Below are 16019 nucleotides of genomic sequence, written 5' to 3' on the forward strand. Positions count from 1 at the left end.
ATATCAAGTGACACACAGAAACAGATCTAGTGTGTTATAAGTTAGTCACAATCATTGCAGGCAGCATCTCGCATGTGTGGATGAATTTGTAAGTGTATGAATGTATACAGATTTATGGGTTTGAGTGTACAGATGTGTGAACATATCTGTGCAAGTCTGTGTGTGTGTGCATGTAGGGGGTGTGTGCACTTTTGGATGTGTGTGGATGTATAGGGATGTGTGTGTACAGGTATGTTCCTGTATGAGTGTGTGCCCATGTATCTGTGTGTGCATGCAGGTGCATTTATGGACGTGTGCGATCATGTCTGGGGGGATGTATACAGGCATGTGCGTGTTTGGAGGTGAGTGCACGCATTGGTGTGTATACATGGGTAAGTATGAAATTCTCCATGCAGTCGAATAATTGCGCATGGTCAAGCTTCATTTACAAAAAATGGTAACTTGAGCAAAATTTTGGATGGTGAGTGACACATGTGAAATTCAATTCCAGTCAAGAGTTCACACATTCAGCAGAGGAGAGGAGAAACGTGGAAAATATATAAACACATGCTGTCAATTTTTAGAGGAAATCCATGATATGCTATTTGATGCTTTCGTTGTAAAATGTCATCTGAAAATGTTACTCCGTCTGTTGGCTGCATTTCGAAAATCCAGCTTCAATAATTTCCAAAAATAATTCTGTTTGGCAGCTGCAATATTGACACATGGGATGATTGTAATGAAAATGTAGCAAAGGGTTAATAGTGCTAAGCGTAAGTGAGGTTCCTCAAAATACTGTAACGATCTATTCAGTGGGAAAACTAAAGCGGTCACAGAAATCATAGAATTATAGAATCCCTACAGTGCAGAAGGAGGTCATTCGGCCTATCGAATCTGCACCGACCCTCTGAAAGAGCATTCTACCCATGTTCACCTCCCCACGATATCCCAATGACCCCTTAACCTAACTTACACATTTTTTTGAACACTAAGGGGCAATTTAGCATGGCCAATCCTACACATCTTTGGACTGTGGGAGGAAACAGGAGCACCTGGAGGAGACCCACACAAACACAGGGAGAATGTGCAAACTCCACACAGGCAGCTTCCCAAGGCTGGAATTGAACCCGGGTCCCTGGCACTGTGAGGTAGCAGTGCTAACTAATGTGCCACCCTGCCGCCTGAAGTCTATTGAGGTCTTGAACAGGAAAATCTATTCTCAGCCAATTGGCGCGTTTTAACGGAAATGAAACAGAGTCCATGTCGACTGCGTTTAGTCAGGTGTTTCCCAGCGCTAGCAGCGCTGAGAATGACTCTGCTATTGAACGGGAATCTGCTTCATTTTGGGGCCTCGGAGAGGAACGCCCCACCGAGGCTGCACTCGGCTCACTAGTGCAGGAAGAGATTGGGGCGCAATATTTAAAAGGTACCCCATCCCTGAACCCCTCACGACAGCCTCCAGACCCCAATGCTCCAACTTACCATAAGGGGGCCATCAAGCTCCCTGCACCCTACCTCATAAGGGTAGGGCACCCCTGGGCCTAATTCCCAGCCAAGGCATGACGCCACCTGGGCAGGTTGGCACTACCAGTCAGGCAACCTGACAGTGCCCCAACCAGGCTGCCAGTGCTACCTGGGCACCCTGGCATTGCCAGGGTGCCACCCGGGTGGTGCCAGGGTGCCCAGGTGCCACAATGGTGCCATAATGCCCAGGTGGCATCGAGGGTGCCAGGCTACCAATCTGCCCAGAACCCGACCACCCAGAAGCCCCCAATCGCCTGGGAGAACCCCAAGTGCCAGTAGGCCTGGTCCACATTGGGACTAGTGCGAAACAGCGCTTGCTCGGGGTCTCCGAGGCGCGGGGGTGAGATTCCACGCCTTGGGTAATTCTGGGACGAGCATATTCAAGTGAGCCTGACCGCTGAGCCTGACCGCAAGGCATAATGAGCTGTCTCTCACGAGATTTACTGGCTGCATCGCGTCCCAGACTGAGTGCAGCGCAGCCGTTAGAGCGTGCCCAATGTTTTCTCAGTATGTTTTGACGCTTCTGACCACGCGCAGTTTGATTTTTGTTTCCTAAAACAAACCAGCGATACAAATAAAAATACTCACACATATAGAATAGATATACACATGCATAGACGCACATACATAGATATACATAATACAGATACACAAACGGACACTGAGAAATAAACACATGCACCTGAAACACACACATCTGGACATCCAGACATAACAGCAATCCACCCAGATAAACAGATAGCAACACACACAGAAACATATACAATGTATATGGCCACACATAACTGACACATACCCACACATAACTGACACATACCCACACATAACTGACACATACCCACACATGACCATGCACAATTGATACACACACGGAAAAAGAAAGACATGCACATGAACACAAACATGCATAAATAGACACACATACAACAGACACACACATATACACAGATAAATACATGGAGCAGGATTTTCTGGATGATAGGATTTCCCGCTTCATCACCTGAAGTTAACGCTCAGCTAAATTGGTTAAGTTAATTGACTCAAGGTGAGACTTTCATCCCTATCTCAGGAGAAAATTCTGCTTTGAAAAGCCAGCCATCCAATTGGCCAGCAGTCCCTGCTCTTAGCAGTGTCAAGTTTGAGCGATGTTCACTCTGGGCCTACAGAAAAGAAGAGGAAGTCATCGGCTGGCTAGACTTCAGGTAAGTCAGGGGCATTGGCAGGACAGAGCTGGCAGGCCCCCAGGGGAGATGAGGCAGAATTGGTGCAAGTTGAGAGACCGAGCGGGAGGGTTAAAGGGAGGTATCATCTTCTCGGGGGGTGTCTCTAACAGGCACAGGAAGACACATGTACACACACCCTGACAACCAGACATAAAAGAAACACACACATCCCAACGCAGACACCAGCACAATCAGAAATGCACACACTATGTAACGACACACATGGAAAGAGAAAGGCATATAGAATCGTAGACACACTTATACAACAGGCACATGCACACACATACTATAAAGTCACATGCAAAGAAACAAACACAATAGATATACACACACACAATGTGCACGCATATACAAACACAGAATTAGATCTACACAGAAATAGATTGACAGATGTAGATGTGTAAATACATATAAACATAGGTAAACACACAAACAGAGACACAGGATTGAATATACAACCTCAAAGACATTATAAACTCAGACAAGTACAGATGCACACACATAATTTAGAAATGCACCTCACACTCACACGCAGTTGCAAATGTATAGATAGCCACATGTAGACACAGTTGTGTGTGCAAACACGCACACAGTTGCATGTGCGCACGCACAGCTGTGTACACAGGCACACATACCTTTACACAACTTAAGTCAGCAATAAATCATATCACTTGTGAGCAAAATCTTCTATAGTCCTATAGTTGCTAACCTCTATCCTCTCAAATGTCCTACTTTTGCTTTAGTATCTGACAGCCCCTGTTTCAGTGAAGAGCTGTCACCTGCCAGAACTGTTCATTCTGTACGCCACAGCACAGCATAGTATGCTTGCACCACGCATTCCCAGGGCCAGCCCAGTAATTCAGTTTTTCTGTTGTACTTTAAATTGTGTTGCCAGGCAATAGCTTGGCTAATTCATAGCAGCAACAACTTGGCTAGAATACTAATCAGTGTAATTTTATCCTATCAGCTTCCACTGTGTCAAGTCATGTGAGAGCTCCCACTCATTCAAAGCAAATGGTTTATTCTTTTTGACTTTCTCTAACTCTGCTACCCTCCCCCTCCCTTTACACAATGAGTCACCTTAAGTATGTAATAAGAAAAGGACATTAGCCCATTGAACTCACCCCTTCCACAGCCCCTGTACACTCTCCTCTATCATTGACTCTACCCACCAATTTGACTTTCTTCTATACCCATGTACGATGCCCCCAATTGTGGACTCCATCTACCCGTTTAGACTCCTTCCACAGCCCCTTTATATTCAACATCATTCCCCTTCCCTTCACCGCCAAGGCAGAAATCGTTTTATCTTGTGAGCATTTTATTTGTGTGACATTTAGGTATTAATAATTAGATTCCAGTGCATGGTGCTAGAATGTCATGCCTCCGATGTTGGGCATACTGTGTTAACAAGTGCTTCCTGGCATATGTCCTGAGGCTGTATTCACAATTTTTGTAGCTATGTTCACCCTTCTGTGCTACAATTATGGCTTACCATTTCGACGAGACTATTTCTTATTCCATTTAGTAACTTATATGTTTCCATGATGTACGCTCTCAGTTAATTCAATTTAAAGGAGAGCAAGCCAACCTTTTCCAACACATCCTCAAAACTCAGTCATCTGACATGAGAAAGGAGGTCTTATTGCCTTTCTCTGCACTGCTCCAGAGATTCAATAAATTCCTTTTGTCTCAACAATTGAGTTCAACATGCATAATGTAGTCCGTACAGAGCACTACACAGTTTCAGCATGATGACCTCAGAGTTGTACCAAACTGATTTGGCATTTATCCCAGAATCCAGTTTTCTTTGTTAAATTGTTGCTTACCAATCAAGAAAGAAATACAGAAAGCCTGACAGTCTAAGACAACAAATTGGTGTTTCAAAATGGTGTAATAGTACGAGCAGGTACTGTTTAATACCCACCCACAAGGTGACCCATCTTCCTTGCCACCTGACAAGCCTAGGTTGGATTGCCTGGTCCTTGAAGTTGTCAGCTCCTTTATGTCTGGGTTCACCTTAGGAGGTTTGCGAGACTCTCCTGGGAATTGTATGCCAGTTTCTTTTGGAATAAGACTAAAAGTTATATATGAAGATATGGACCAAAAGGAAATCTTGCAGGTGACAGACAATTGATTCTAGTCAGTTTTTAATGATGGTTAACAGATAAATATTGGTCAGGACACTGGGGATAACTCTCGTGCTCTTCTTTGAAATAGTGAGCTCATGGGGGCTCCGATTTACATATCATCAAAAAGACAGCACCTTCAACGGTGCAGCACTCCCCTAGTAATGCATTGGAATGTCTTGATTTTTGTGCTCTGCAAATCGGAAAATGAAAGAGAAGGGGAGCGGCACTTATTGTGCTGTATGATTTTATGTTCTACCATGGAGACATCAGAATCAAGCCTGATTCTTGAGACCTGTTGTCTATAGCAATGTTGGAACCTGGAACTTCTTACGCAGGATAGCATTGCATTTATCAATTGAGACCATTCCCCTTGTCTATTTTAAGAGATACTTTTAATTCATTTCCTATTTTCAAAAGCTTTTGTGATATATCTCAGTCAAATCATTGTTGCTGTGTGAAAACTGTCTCATCAATCTCACTGTAACACTCATGCAGTTGAGAGCCATTAATCAATGACATAAATGTCTGCATTCATTGGGAATAGCAGCTCTGTGTGAAAATCTGTGATCTTAAATCACACACTGCTTGTGTAGTCCTTCATTTCAGAACAGGGCACTGGGATGCAGTGTGATCACTTTATGATGATCATGCACTAGTTAGGAAGTCTCATTGCCTGCTGAAGAAACATGAGCCCTATAGTGACCAATATTACCCGACAAACAGCAGAGACAGTATCATCCTATATACAGATAGCACAGACTGGCTTGTTCAAGATTAGAACAGGAGCATTTTTAGGAACATGGAAAGGTCATTAGGCCCACTAAGTTTGCATACTTTTCCATAGTTTGACTCCATCTAACACTCTGACCAGGCCCTTCAATCCTTTTTCTCACCAGCAACTCAGTGAACAGATGTTTGCACCCATTAACAGCACCTACGTCAATGCCTTGCCTGGTACTTTAGCCCACAATCCGATTACCCCTTAGGTGAAAATATTTTGCTGGACTTCCCTTCTCACATTTATATTCCTCATTTTAAATCTGGGATTTGAATACTAAGAACTAAGTCTTCTACAAACAGCAATGGAGGCTATGTTCAGCACTGCACCACTGTCATTGTAATATTACTTTCTGGGGACAGTTTAGAGGCAAGCCACCATGACAGTTGCTATAGTTATTGTTGGGCCTCTCTTGGGCCAGTAAATGTTCTCCAGCCACAAAGCAAAGATTTACTCTCCACCTGACCAAACATCTCCTGGCAGTAACCCTGAATAAAGAGAGAAGCTTCAGAGTCGGGCCAACAAGCTCTTCCTTTTCTCACACTGTTGTGCCTTTTGGTTCCCATTAGTTAGAAATAATCACACTTCAGGTCATTGCCAATCGGGTCAAGTTTGCTCGGGCGTTGGTGACCCATCCTGGCCAGTCCTGTGCTGTACCCGGCAGGAAGATCTCTGATAGCCTCACCATACCCAGGGATACAATTGCCTATTTGCAAAAAATAGAGGTGAACACCTGCCTCATCAGTCTGGATCAGGAGAAGGCCTTTGACAGAATATTGCACATCCACATGATGGACGTGCTCGCCAAAATGAGGTTTGGGTGGGAATCTGAAATTTGATCCAGCTGCTGTACATAAACATCAGTAGCACAGTTTCAATCATCGGATGGGAATTGGAGAGCTGTCCGCTCAAATTTGGAATCAGGCAGGACTGCCCTCTCTCCCCCATCCTGATTGTGTGGATAGATTATTTTGCTGAGCCCATGAGGAAGGATTTGGGCACAAAAGGAGTGATGATACCAGACAGTGCAGGCACTCAGGTAAATGCCTCCCTGTGCCTGGATGACGTCTGCTCAGACCCACTGTAGTACGCAGACTGATGAGCATCTGCGACCAGCTGGAACTGGGCTCGGGGAACAAGAGCGAGGCCATGGAGTTTGGGAACTGGGACAACCAATACTTTACCCCTTCACCGGCAGGTCAGACTGCCTGAAGGTACTAGGCTTAGGAATTAGAGGAGCCGGGAGTGCACTAGAAACTGGAAGGAGTGAGTAGCTATGGTTAACCAAAACTCGGCATGTGGGAGTGATGTTCCCTCTCCTTTGCGGGTTCTTGGTAACATTATATTCATTAAATTTATAAACTTAGGAACCTGCGCAAACAAGTTCAGTTTTAATTATACCATTGATGCCCAAATAGATGACTTACATAGAACATAGAACACAGAACATAGTACAGCACAGAACAGGCCCTTCAGCCCTCGATGTTGTACCGAGCCTTGTCCGAAACCAAGATCAAGCTATCCCACTCCCAATCATTCTGGTGGTGCTCCTGTCATTCTGGTGTGCTCCATGTGCCTATCCAATAACCGCTTGAAAGTTCCTAAAGTGTCCGACTCCACTATCACAGCAGGCAGTCCATTCCACACCATAACCACTCTCTGAGTAAAGAACCTACCTCGGACAGCCCTCCTATATCTCCCACCCTGAACCTTATAGTTATGCTCCCGTGTAACAACTACATCCACCCGAGGAAATAGTCTCTGAACGTCCACTCTATCTATCCCCCTCATCATCTTATAAACCTCTATTAAGTCGCCTCTCATCCTCCTCCGCTCCAAAGGGAAAAACCCTAGCTCCCTCAACCTTTCCTCATAAGACCTATCCTCCAAACCAGGCAGCATCCTGGTAAATCTGCTTTTCACCCTTTCCAATGCTTCCACATCCTTCCTATAGTGAGGTGACCAGAACTGCACACAATACTCCAAATGTGGTCTCACCAGGGTCATGTCCAGTTGCAGCATAGCCCCACGGCTCTTAAACTCAAGCCCCCTGTTAATAAACGCTAGCACACTATAGGCCTTCTTCACGGCTCTATCCACTTGAGTGGCAACCTTCAGGGATCTGTGGACATGAACCCCAAGATCTCTCTGTTCCTCCACATTCCTCAGAACCCTGCCGTTGACCCTGTAATCCGCATTCAAATTTTTCCTACCAAAATGAATCACCTCGCACTTATCAGGGTTAAACTCCATCTGCCATTTTTCGCCCCAGCTCTGCAACCTATTAATGTCTCTTTGCAGCCTACAGCAGCCCTCCACCTCATCCACTACTCCACCAATCTTGGTGTCATCAGCAAATTTACTGACCCACCCTTCAGCCCCTTCCTCCAAGTCATTGATAAAAATCGCAAATAGCAGAGGACCCAGCACTGATCCCTGTGGTACACCGCTGGTAACTGGTCTCCAGTCTGAAAATTTTCCATCCAACACCACCATCTGTCTTCTATGTGATAGCCAGTTACTGATCCAATTGGCCAAATTTCCCTCTATCCCACACCTCCATACTTTCTTTATGAGCCGACCATGGGGAACCTTATCAAACGCCTTACTAAAATCCATGTATACGACATTAACTGCTCTACCTTCATCTACACACTTGGTTACCTCCTCAAAGAATTCAATCAAATTTGTGAGGCAAGACTTACCCTTCACGAATTTGTATTGACTATCCCGGATTAAGCTGCATCTTTCCAAATGGACATAAATCCTATCCTTCAGGACCTTTTCCATTAACTTACCAACCACCGAAGTAAGACTAACCGGCCTATAATTACCAGAGTCATTCCTATTCCCTTTCTTGAACAGAGGAACAACATTCGCCACTCTCCAGTCCTCTGGCACTATCCCCGTGGACAGTGAGGACCCAAAGATCAAAGCCAAAGGCTCTGCAATCTCATCCCTTGCCTCCCAAAGAATCCTAGGATATATCCCATCTGGCCCAGGGGACTTGTCGACCCTAAGGTTTTTCAAAATTGCGAATACATCCTTCCCCAGAACATCTACCTCCTCCAGCCTACCCGCCTGTATCACACTCTCATCCTCAAAAACATGGCCCCTCTCCTTGGTGAACACTGAAGAAAAGTATTCATTTAACGCCTCTCCTATCTCTTCTGACTCTTCAGGTTTGGCATGGGATCCTCTCTAGGTTCAGTGCTTGCTAACATTTTTTCAACTACGCTTATATCTCCTCGAGAATTATGTTTTGATGGAATAAACCCTAATCCTACCCCATGCATATTTCCACGACATAGATTTTGGGGGCGATTCTCCAATATGGAGCCCAAGTGTTCGCGCCATCGTGAATGCCGTCACGTTTCACGACAGCACGAACCGGGCCCGGGTACGACCGATTCTGGCCAGCACGGCGCTGGAGCGGTTCACGCCGCTCCAGGCTCCTTTCCCGGCACCAAATGGGCGCCGCGCCAACCCACGCATGCGCAGTAGGGCCGCAACAACCCGCGCATATGCGGGGGACTTCTTTAGTGTGCCGGCCCCAACTCAACATGCCGTCGGTGTTCAGGGGCCGGCCGCACCAGAAAGTAGGCCCGGGGGGGGGGAGAGGCCGGCCCGCTGATCGGTGGGCCCCGATCGCGGGCCAGACCCCATTGGAGGCCCCCCCCCCCCCAGTGAAGGAGTCCCCCTCCCCCCCGAACAGGCCACTCCCCCCCGACCAGTCGCGCAGAGTTCCCTGCCGGCAGCGACCAGGGGTGAACGGTGCCGGCGGGACTCTGTCATATCCGCACGGCCGCTCGGCCCATCGGGGCCGGAGAATAGGCCAAACGCACCGGCGCAAATGGCGCTGATTCCCCGCACCTCGCCGGGCCGGAGAATCGCCGCAACCGCCCCACAAAGCCCCCTATATGATTACAATCTTTGAATTTGCAGCTGCATATCAGGATTCCCATGCATGACTTAAGGTGCTCCATCCCTCACTGAAATTCATTTTGAAATGAAGCAGTCTAACACATTCACTTTCCTTGGTGTGCTGCTTGAGAAATCCATTAATGGTTTTTCCAGAGTGTCTACCGCAAGTGAATCTTCACCAGCCAATATACGCATTGGGGTTCATATAGCTCCACACTCTATAAGATTGGCCTAATCAACAAGATTATAAATAGAACCCTCGCCGTTTGTTCAATTTGCAAGCTCAATGTATGAAAGCCATCCTGCAGGATAACTGCTATCCTGTTCTGATCATTATTCACTGTGTGTTGAACAAACTCTCAAATGGGTCAAAGGCTGCCGCTTTTGGATCTTAAAAGTGTCTGGTCCACCTCAAATTGCCATGAAATGGCAAAAAAGTCTAAAAAATGTGAACAACAAGTTAAGCAAGCCATTTCATGCTGTACTGAGCAGTGACAACGTGAGTGGTATTTTCCACGAATATGGGGCGAGATTCTCCGACCCCCCGCCGGGTCGGAGAATCGCCGGGGGCTGGCGTGAATCCTGCCCCCGCCGGTTGCCGAAGTCTCCGGCACCGGATATTCGGCGGGGGCGGGAATCGCGCCGCGCCGGTTGGCGGGCCCCCCCACGCGATTCAAGTCCCGCCGCTAAAATGCCTGTCCCGCCGGCGTAGATTAAACCACCTACCTTACCGGCGGGACAAGGCGCCGCGGGTGGGCTCCAGGGTCCTGGGGGGGCGTGAGGCGATCTGGCCCCGGGGGGTGCCCCCACGGTGGCCTGGCCCGCGATTGGGGCCCACCGATCCGCGGGCGGGCCTGTGCCGTGGGGGCACTCTTTCCCTTCCGCCTCCGCCACGGTCTCCACCATGGCGGAGGCAGAAGAGACTCCCTCCACTGCACATGCGCGGGAATGCCGTCAGCGGCCGCTAACGCTCCCGCGCATGCGCCGCCCGGAGATGTCATTTCCGCGCCAGCGGGCGGGGCACCAAAGGCCTTTTCCGCCAGCTGGCGGGGCGGAAATTCGTCCGGCGCCGACCTAGCCCCTTAAGGTTGGGGCTCGGCCCCCCAAGATGCAGAGCATTCCGCACCTTTGGGGCGGCGCGATGCCCGACTGATTTGCGCCGTTTTAGGCGCCAATCGGCGGACATCGTGCCGTTTCCGGAGAATTTCGCCCATGATGCTGACATCAGTCCAAAAAGACATTCTGCCTATCACCCAATTGAGTAATGCTGTATATGAATTTCAGTGCTGCTGTGATGCCAGGAAGGTAGGCCATACTTCCCAATGTTTGGCTGATTGAATCAAACATGTTCCTCTGACTATGTAATAGGCAGGGTACAGGCAATACTCAAGCAGCCAGCATTTGCAAATCTCAAAGCTAATGCCTACAGTTGGATGTGATTCTGCGATTGGGCAGCACTTGCTGAACAATCCTGAGTGCACTAATAGCTACACGAATAACGGATTCAAGAATATCAGCCAAGTTTATAACATGGCTTATTTATGCTTACTCGAATGACATACATTCCACACAAAGAAATTGGTTCTCTGTAAACAAAAGGAATATGTTGAAGCCTTCTGCCTTTTTTTGAATTACCCAGAAGCTTGGAGAGCCTATAGCTCCTCGTTGCTTTCTCCAACCTAACACATCAAGCTAATCAGAGTCGACTTGTCAACCAGTCAGCGCCCCGTTTATCCTCGAATATAAATTGTTGTGTTTGTTTAAAATTTGGCATTCTTACTTTGTCCTAATGACTGCAAGACAAAACAGTTTTGGGAACATATCTCTCTTTTCAACAAAATTAGGTTACTTCTCTTTTTCCTCATCAGCAATGACTATTATATTTTACTGTGATATAATGACCATAGAATGTGATGATTCCCCAGCATGGGTGGCTCCAGCGGTAATCACTCAGATATTTACTTGCTGCTATATTAGCTGTAGAATCCTTTCAATGGTTATTATAGTGTGCACAAAGATGAATAATATGAGCACTGAGTAAAGTAAATCCTTTAATGAGCCTACGGTACAGTGTGCAGTTTCTGTAGCAGGTGCCTCCCTTTTCATTCACATTCACTTGCTGCAAGTTACAGCCCTTTCACAATATGATTCATTGCACCTCTAAAGGTTTAGTTGCTGAAGACAGCATGTCACGGAGCCATAGACATTAGGAAGGTCCCAGGGCCAGTTTCTGCTGCCTGCTGAATTAGCCAAAGCCAGCTGAGTCAGCAGTGTGTTGCGATAATTGGGGTCACTTCCTCTGGGCTAACCAGGGGAGAATATCAGCCAGAGTTTCTGTTCTGGTTCCCGATCGTTATCTTGTGACTGGAAAGTGAGAAGGTGTGGGTGGAGGAAAGTATTGAACTCGGTTACGATCATCCCCCAGTCACTGACTCCATCTAGCACAAACAGCAAGAATGTCTGCTTTACTGGGGTAGTGGCCAATGACCAGTACAATCCAACAAGAGTCAGTGCCTTTGTACACAGATAGAGGATCAGAGCAAAAATGAATTTATAAAAATATTGCTTGTTCCATATTAACCAGGATTCTCCGATCCAAGTTCACCCTACCAAAGAAAAGAGAGAATTTGGCACTCAGCCAAAACTCCATTCACTGCAGTGGGATTGGAGAATCCCGCCGACGTGAATGCATGTAGAATTCCAGCCATTAATTTTGGGAACTGTGCCATTATATGATTATTTTCTCCCACACTGTATCGCACATCTGTTTCAAGACCATGGTGGTGGTTTTCCAGGATACTAGAGCAGGGTATTGGTAAGAGAGATATACATTTCACACAGCTGACAGGAGCTGTTTAATGCCACATCTTGAGCATGATTGGAGTTTGAAGGAGAGCCAGCTGGAATCTGGATGATACAGGGTTCATCATTCTCGCAAACTTGGCTTCATGTACACAACAAACCTAATATAGTTGACAGCAAAAGGAGAACATGCCGAACTGGGCAACCCACCCACCTGCTCCTCCAACCACTGTCTGCCCCACCTATGACAGAGACTGTAGGCCACTCACTGGACTCCTCAGTCACCTGAGAATACATTTTTAGTGTAGAAGCAAGTCATCCTCGACTCCGAAGACTGCCTATGAAGCAGAATATGGTGGAATTCCAATTTAGTCACTAGTTAAGGGGAGTGCACCTGAACAGTACTCTATCTGGGGCGGGATTCTCCCCTACACAGCGGGGCGGGGGGGTCCCGGCGGGATGGAGTGGCGTGAACCACTCCGGCGTCGGGCCGCCCCAAAGGTGCGGATTCCTCCGCATCTTTAGGGGCCAAGCCCGCACCTTTCGAGGCTAGGTCCACCCCGGAATGGTTGGCGCCCTGCCGGCTGGCGTGGAAGGTCTTTGGCACCACGCCAGCTGGGGCCGAAGGGACTCCGCCGGCCAGCGGGAGTCCGCGCATGCGCAGGAGCATCAGCGACTGCTGACGTCATCCCCGTGCATGCGCGGGGGAGGGTCACCTACGCGTCAGCCACGCAGAGACCTACACGGCCGACACGTAGTAAAAGAGTGCCACCATGGCACAGGCCCGCCCGCGGATTGGTGGGCCCCGATCGCGGGCCAGGCCACCGTGGGGGCACCCCCCTGGGCCAGATCGCCCCGCGCCCCCCCCCCAGGACCCCAGAGCCCGCCCGCGCCACCAGGCCCCATCGGTAAGGGACCTGGTTCAATTCACGCCAGCGGGACTGGCATAGCAGCAGCGGGACATCGGCCCATCGAGGGCCAGAGTATCGCCGGGGGGGCCCGCCGACCGGCGCGGCGCGATTCCCACCCCCGCCGAATCTTCACGCCGCCCCCCCGGCAATTCTCCGACCTGGCGGGGGGGTCGGAGAATCCCGCGCCTGATCTCTCCACATTTACAGGTTCAATGCACCCCAAGCATGGACACACCGTGATGAATGGAGGAAATTGTTATATAGGTTGTATTATCTATATATATCTGTTATAGTAATATTATTAAAGAATCTAGGTTAAGGTATCCAGTTTCTTTGGTTGCAAAAGGTACAATTAAGATTTCATAAAAAGGAAATCATCATTCATTGCAACCATGTATGTTTACAAAGGGAAACCTAATGGAATTTTATTATGATTGTTGGAGATTCCCTGCAGAGAAGATAATTTAAGACATGGGGCGAAATTCTCCCCCAACAGCGCGATGTCCGCCGACTGGCGCCAAACACGGCGCCAATCAGACGGGCATCGCGCCAGCCCAAAGGTGCGGAAGGCTGCCGGAGGGATTTCCGCCCCACCAGCTGGCGGAAATGGCGTTTGTTGCCCCGACAGCTGGCGCGGAAATGCGGCGCATGCGCGGGAGCGTCAGCGGCCGCTGACAGTTTCCCGACGCATGCGCGGGAGCGTCAGCAGCCGCTGTCAGTTTCCCGCGCATGCGCAGTGGGGAAAGTCTCTTCCGCCTCCGCCATGGTGGAGACCGTTGTGGAGGCGGAAGGCGGGGGCGGCACAGGCCCGCACGCGGATCGGTGGGCCCCGATCGCGGGCCAGGCCACCGTGGGGGCACCCCCCGGGGTCAGATCGCCCCGCGCCCCCCCCAGGACCCTGGAGCCCGCCCACGCCGCCTGGTCCCGCCGGTAAATACCAGGTTTGATTTACGCCGGCGGGACAGGCAATTTCTGGGCGGGACTTCGGCCCATCCGGGCCGGAGAATCCAGCGGGGGGTCCCGCCAACCGGCGCGGCCCGATTCCCGCCCCTGCCCAATCTCCGGTACCGGAGACTTCGGCGGGGGCGGGGGCGGGATTCACGGCGGCCTACGGCCATTCTCCGACCCGGTGGGGGGTCGGAGAATGACGCCCATGGTGTTTAGACTTAGGTAAGTAGATCATGGAATCTGATGGGATAAAGATGATGTAATTACGGGGGGAATCAGGTCCATAGCAGGCAATTTAGCTGGGAGCCTCTTCGGAGCTTTAAGCTGAGCACCAGCTTTTGCCAAATGCTATCAGGTTGAGCAGTAGTCTGACACAGACAGAGGTTTTTGCAGGCTGTTTCCTGAAAGGAACTCTCTCTCTCTTCAAGCATTCTTTCACAACATCTCGATACAATTGCACAGCAAGTAACCCTGTGTGGGATTCTCCGACCCCCCGCCAGATCGGAGAATCCCTGGGGGGCGGCGCGGATTGCGCCCCGACGCCGTCTGCCATATTCTCCGTCGCCACTTTTCGGGCGGGGGCGGGATTCATGCCACGCTGGTCTGGGGTCGTTGGCAGCGCCCCCCGGTGATTCTCCAGGCCCCAATGGGCCGAACGGCCGTCCATTTTTGGCAAGTCCCGCCAGAGTGGGTTACATATGGTCCCACACAGCGAGACCTGTCAGGTAAGTCGACGGGGGTGGTCCTCGGGAGGGGGGGGGGCGCAGGGGGCTCCGACCCCGGGGGGGGGCCCACGGTGGCCTGGCCCGTGATCAGGGCCCACCGATTTGCGGGCGGGCCTGTTTCATGAGGGCACTTGTTCCTTCCGCGCTGGCTCCTGTAGGGCTCCGCCATGGTCGGCGCGGAGAAGAGACACCCCCGTGCATGCGCCAAAATATGCCGGCCGGTCTGCGCATGCGCGGAACCACGCCGGTGGTTCCGCGCATGCACAAGATCACACCGGCCCTTCAGCACATACGCGAACCGTCGCTGGAGCGGCACCAACACCTCCGGCATCCACCTAGCCCCCTAGACAGGTGAGTATTCCTCACCTTTAAGGCCCGTTGACGCCGGAGTTGTTGGCGCCAGTTTCCCCTCTGGCGTGGGGACTAAGTCCCCGGAATGGAGATTTACAGCCCCTGTGTTTGCTAACTTTATTTATAAGTGGCTTTTGACCTGTGATAGGCTTTCCCTAATTGGAGATAGAGAAGGCATAAGTTAGTGGTAAAAATTGTTTCCTTCTATTTTAATTATTGTTTCACTCTTAATTGATGTTATTGTGTTTAATCCTGTGTTAGGAATAAAGTTTATTTTAATATAAAAGATACCCATTGATCAGTGGAATCACTCCTGGAGCAAAGTATCCTTTCCTCACAGTTTAAAAAAAATTAAAAAGTGTTTCGGGTCCTTGTCCAATATCCTAACAAATGTTAGGATCTGGTCTGGGATCTGAACACCACCTCATAGACAAGACCTTACCCCTGGAGATGTGGCCATTACTGTGGCCTAGGTTTGCAGCCAAATAAATGGTTACCAGATTCAGGGCTTTCTGATTGCCAACCGGAGAAGGCTCTCTGTGTCAGACTCAGTGTCTGTCCTACTGTTCCTTTAAGAAAGAAGGGACTTACCTTTTATTCACACTGCAGGACTTTGCGGATAAGGCTCCCTTCTTCTGGCCACTGTGAATGTTGGCACCCTTCCACTAATGTGAGAGAAATTTGAGGTTGAAGAATCAGCTCAATCATTATTAACATGGTAC

General features: G+C 49.3%; 1 protein-coding gene across 6 annotated transcripts in view; it reads right to left on the reverse strand.

Annotated features, from left to right (window-relative positions):
- LOC140394261 (ankyrin-repeat and fibronectin type III domain-containing 1-like) overlaps nucleotides 1–16019 on the reverse strand; it is a 1262745-nt gene that overhangs the window by 438566 nt on the left and 808160 nt on the right. The window contains exon 1 of one of the 6 annotated variants that reach the window (XM_072481311.1): nucleotides 3436–3555. The exons of the other annotated variants lie outside the window; for them this stretch is intronic. The gene's annotated coding sequence lies outside the window, so the exon portion shown is untranslated. Of the gene's footprint in view, nucleotides 1–3435; nucleotides 3556–16019 lie in introns of those variants that run through there. 6 annotated transcript variants of the gene reach the window in all.

Source organism: Scyliorhinus torazame, chromosome 17, assembly GCF_047496885.1.
Source record: "Scyliorhinus torazame isolate Kashiwa2021f chromosome 17, sScyTor2.1, whole genome shotgun sequence".
NCBI lineage: Eukaryota > Metazoa > Chordata > Chondrichthyes > Carcharhiniformes > Scyliorhinidae > Scyliorhinus > Scyliorhinus torazame.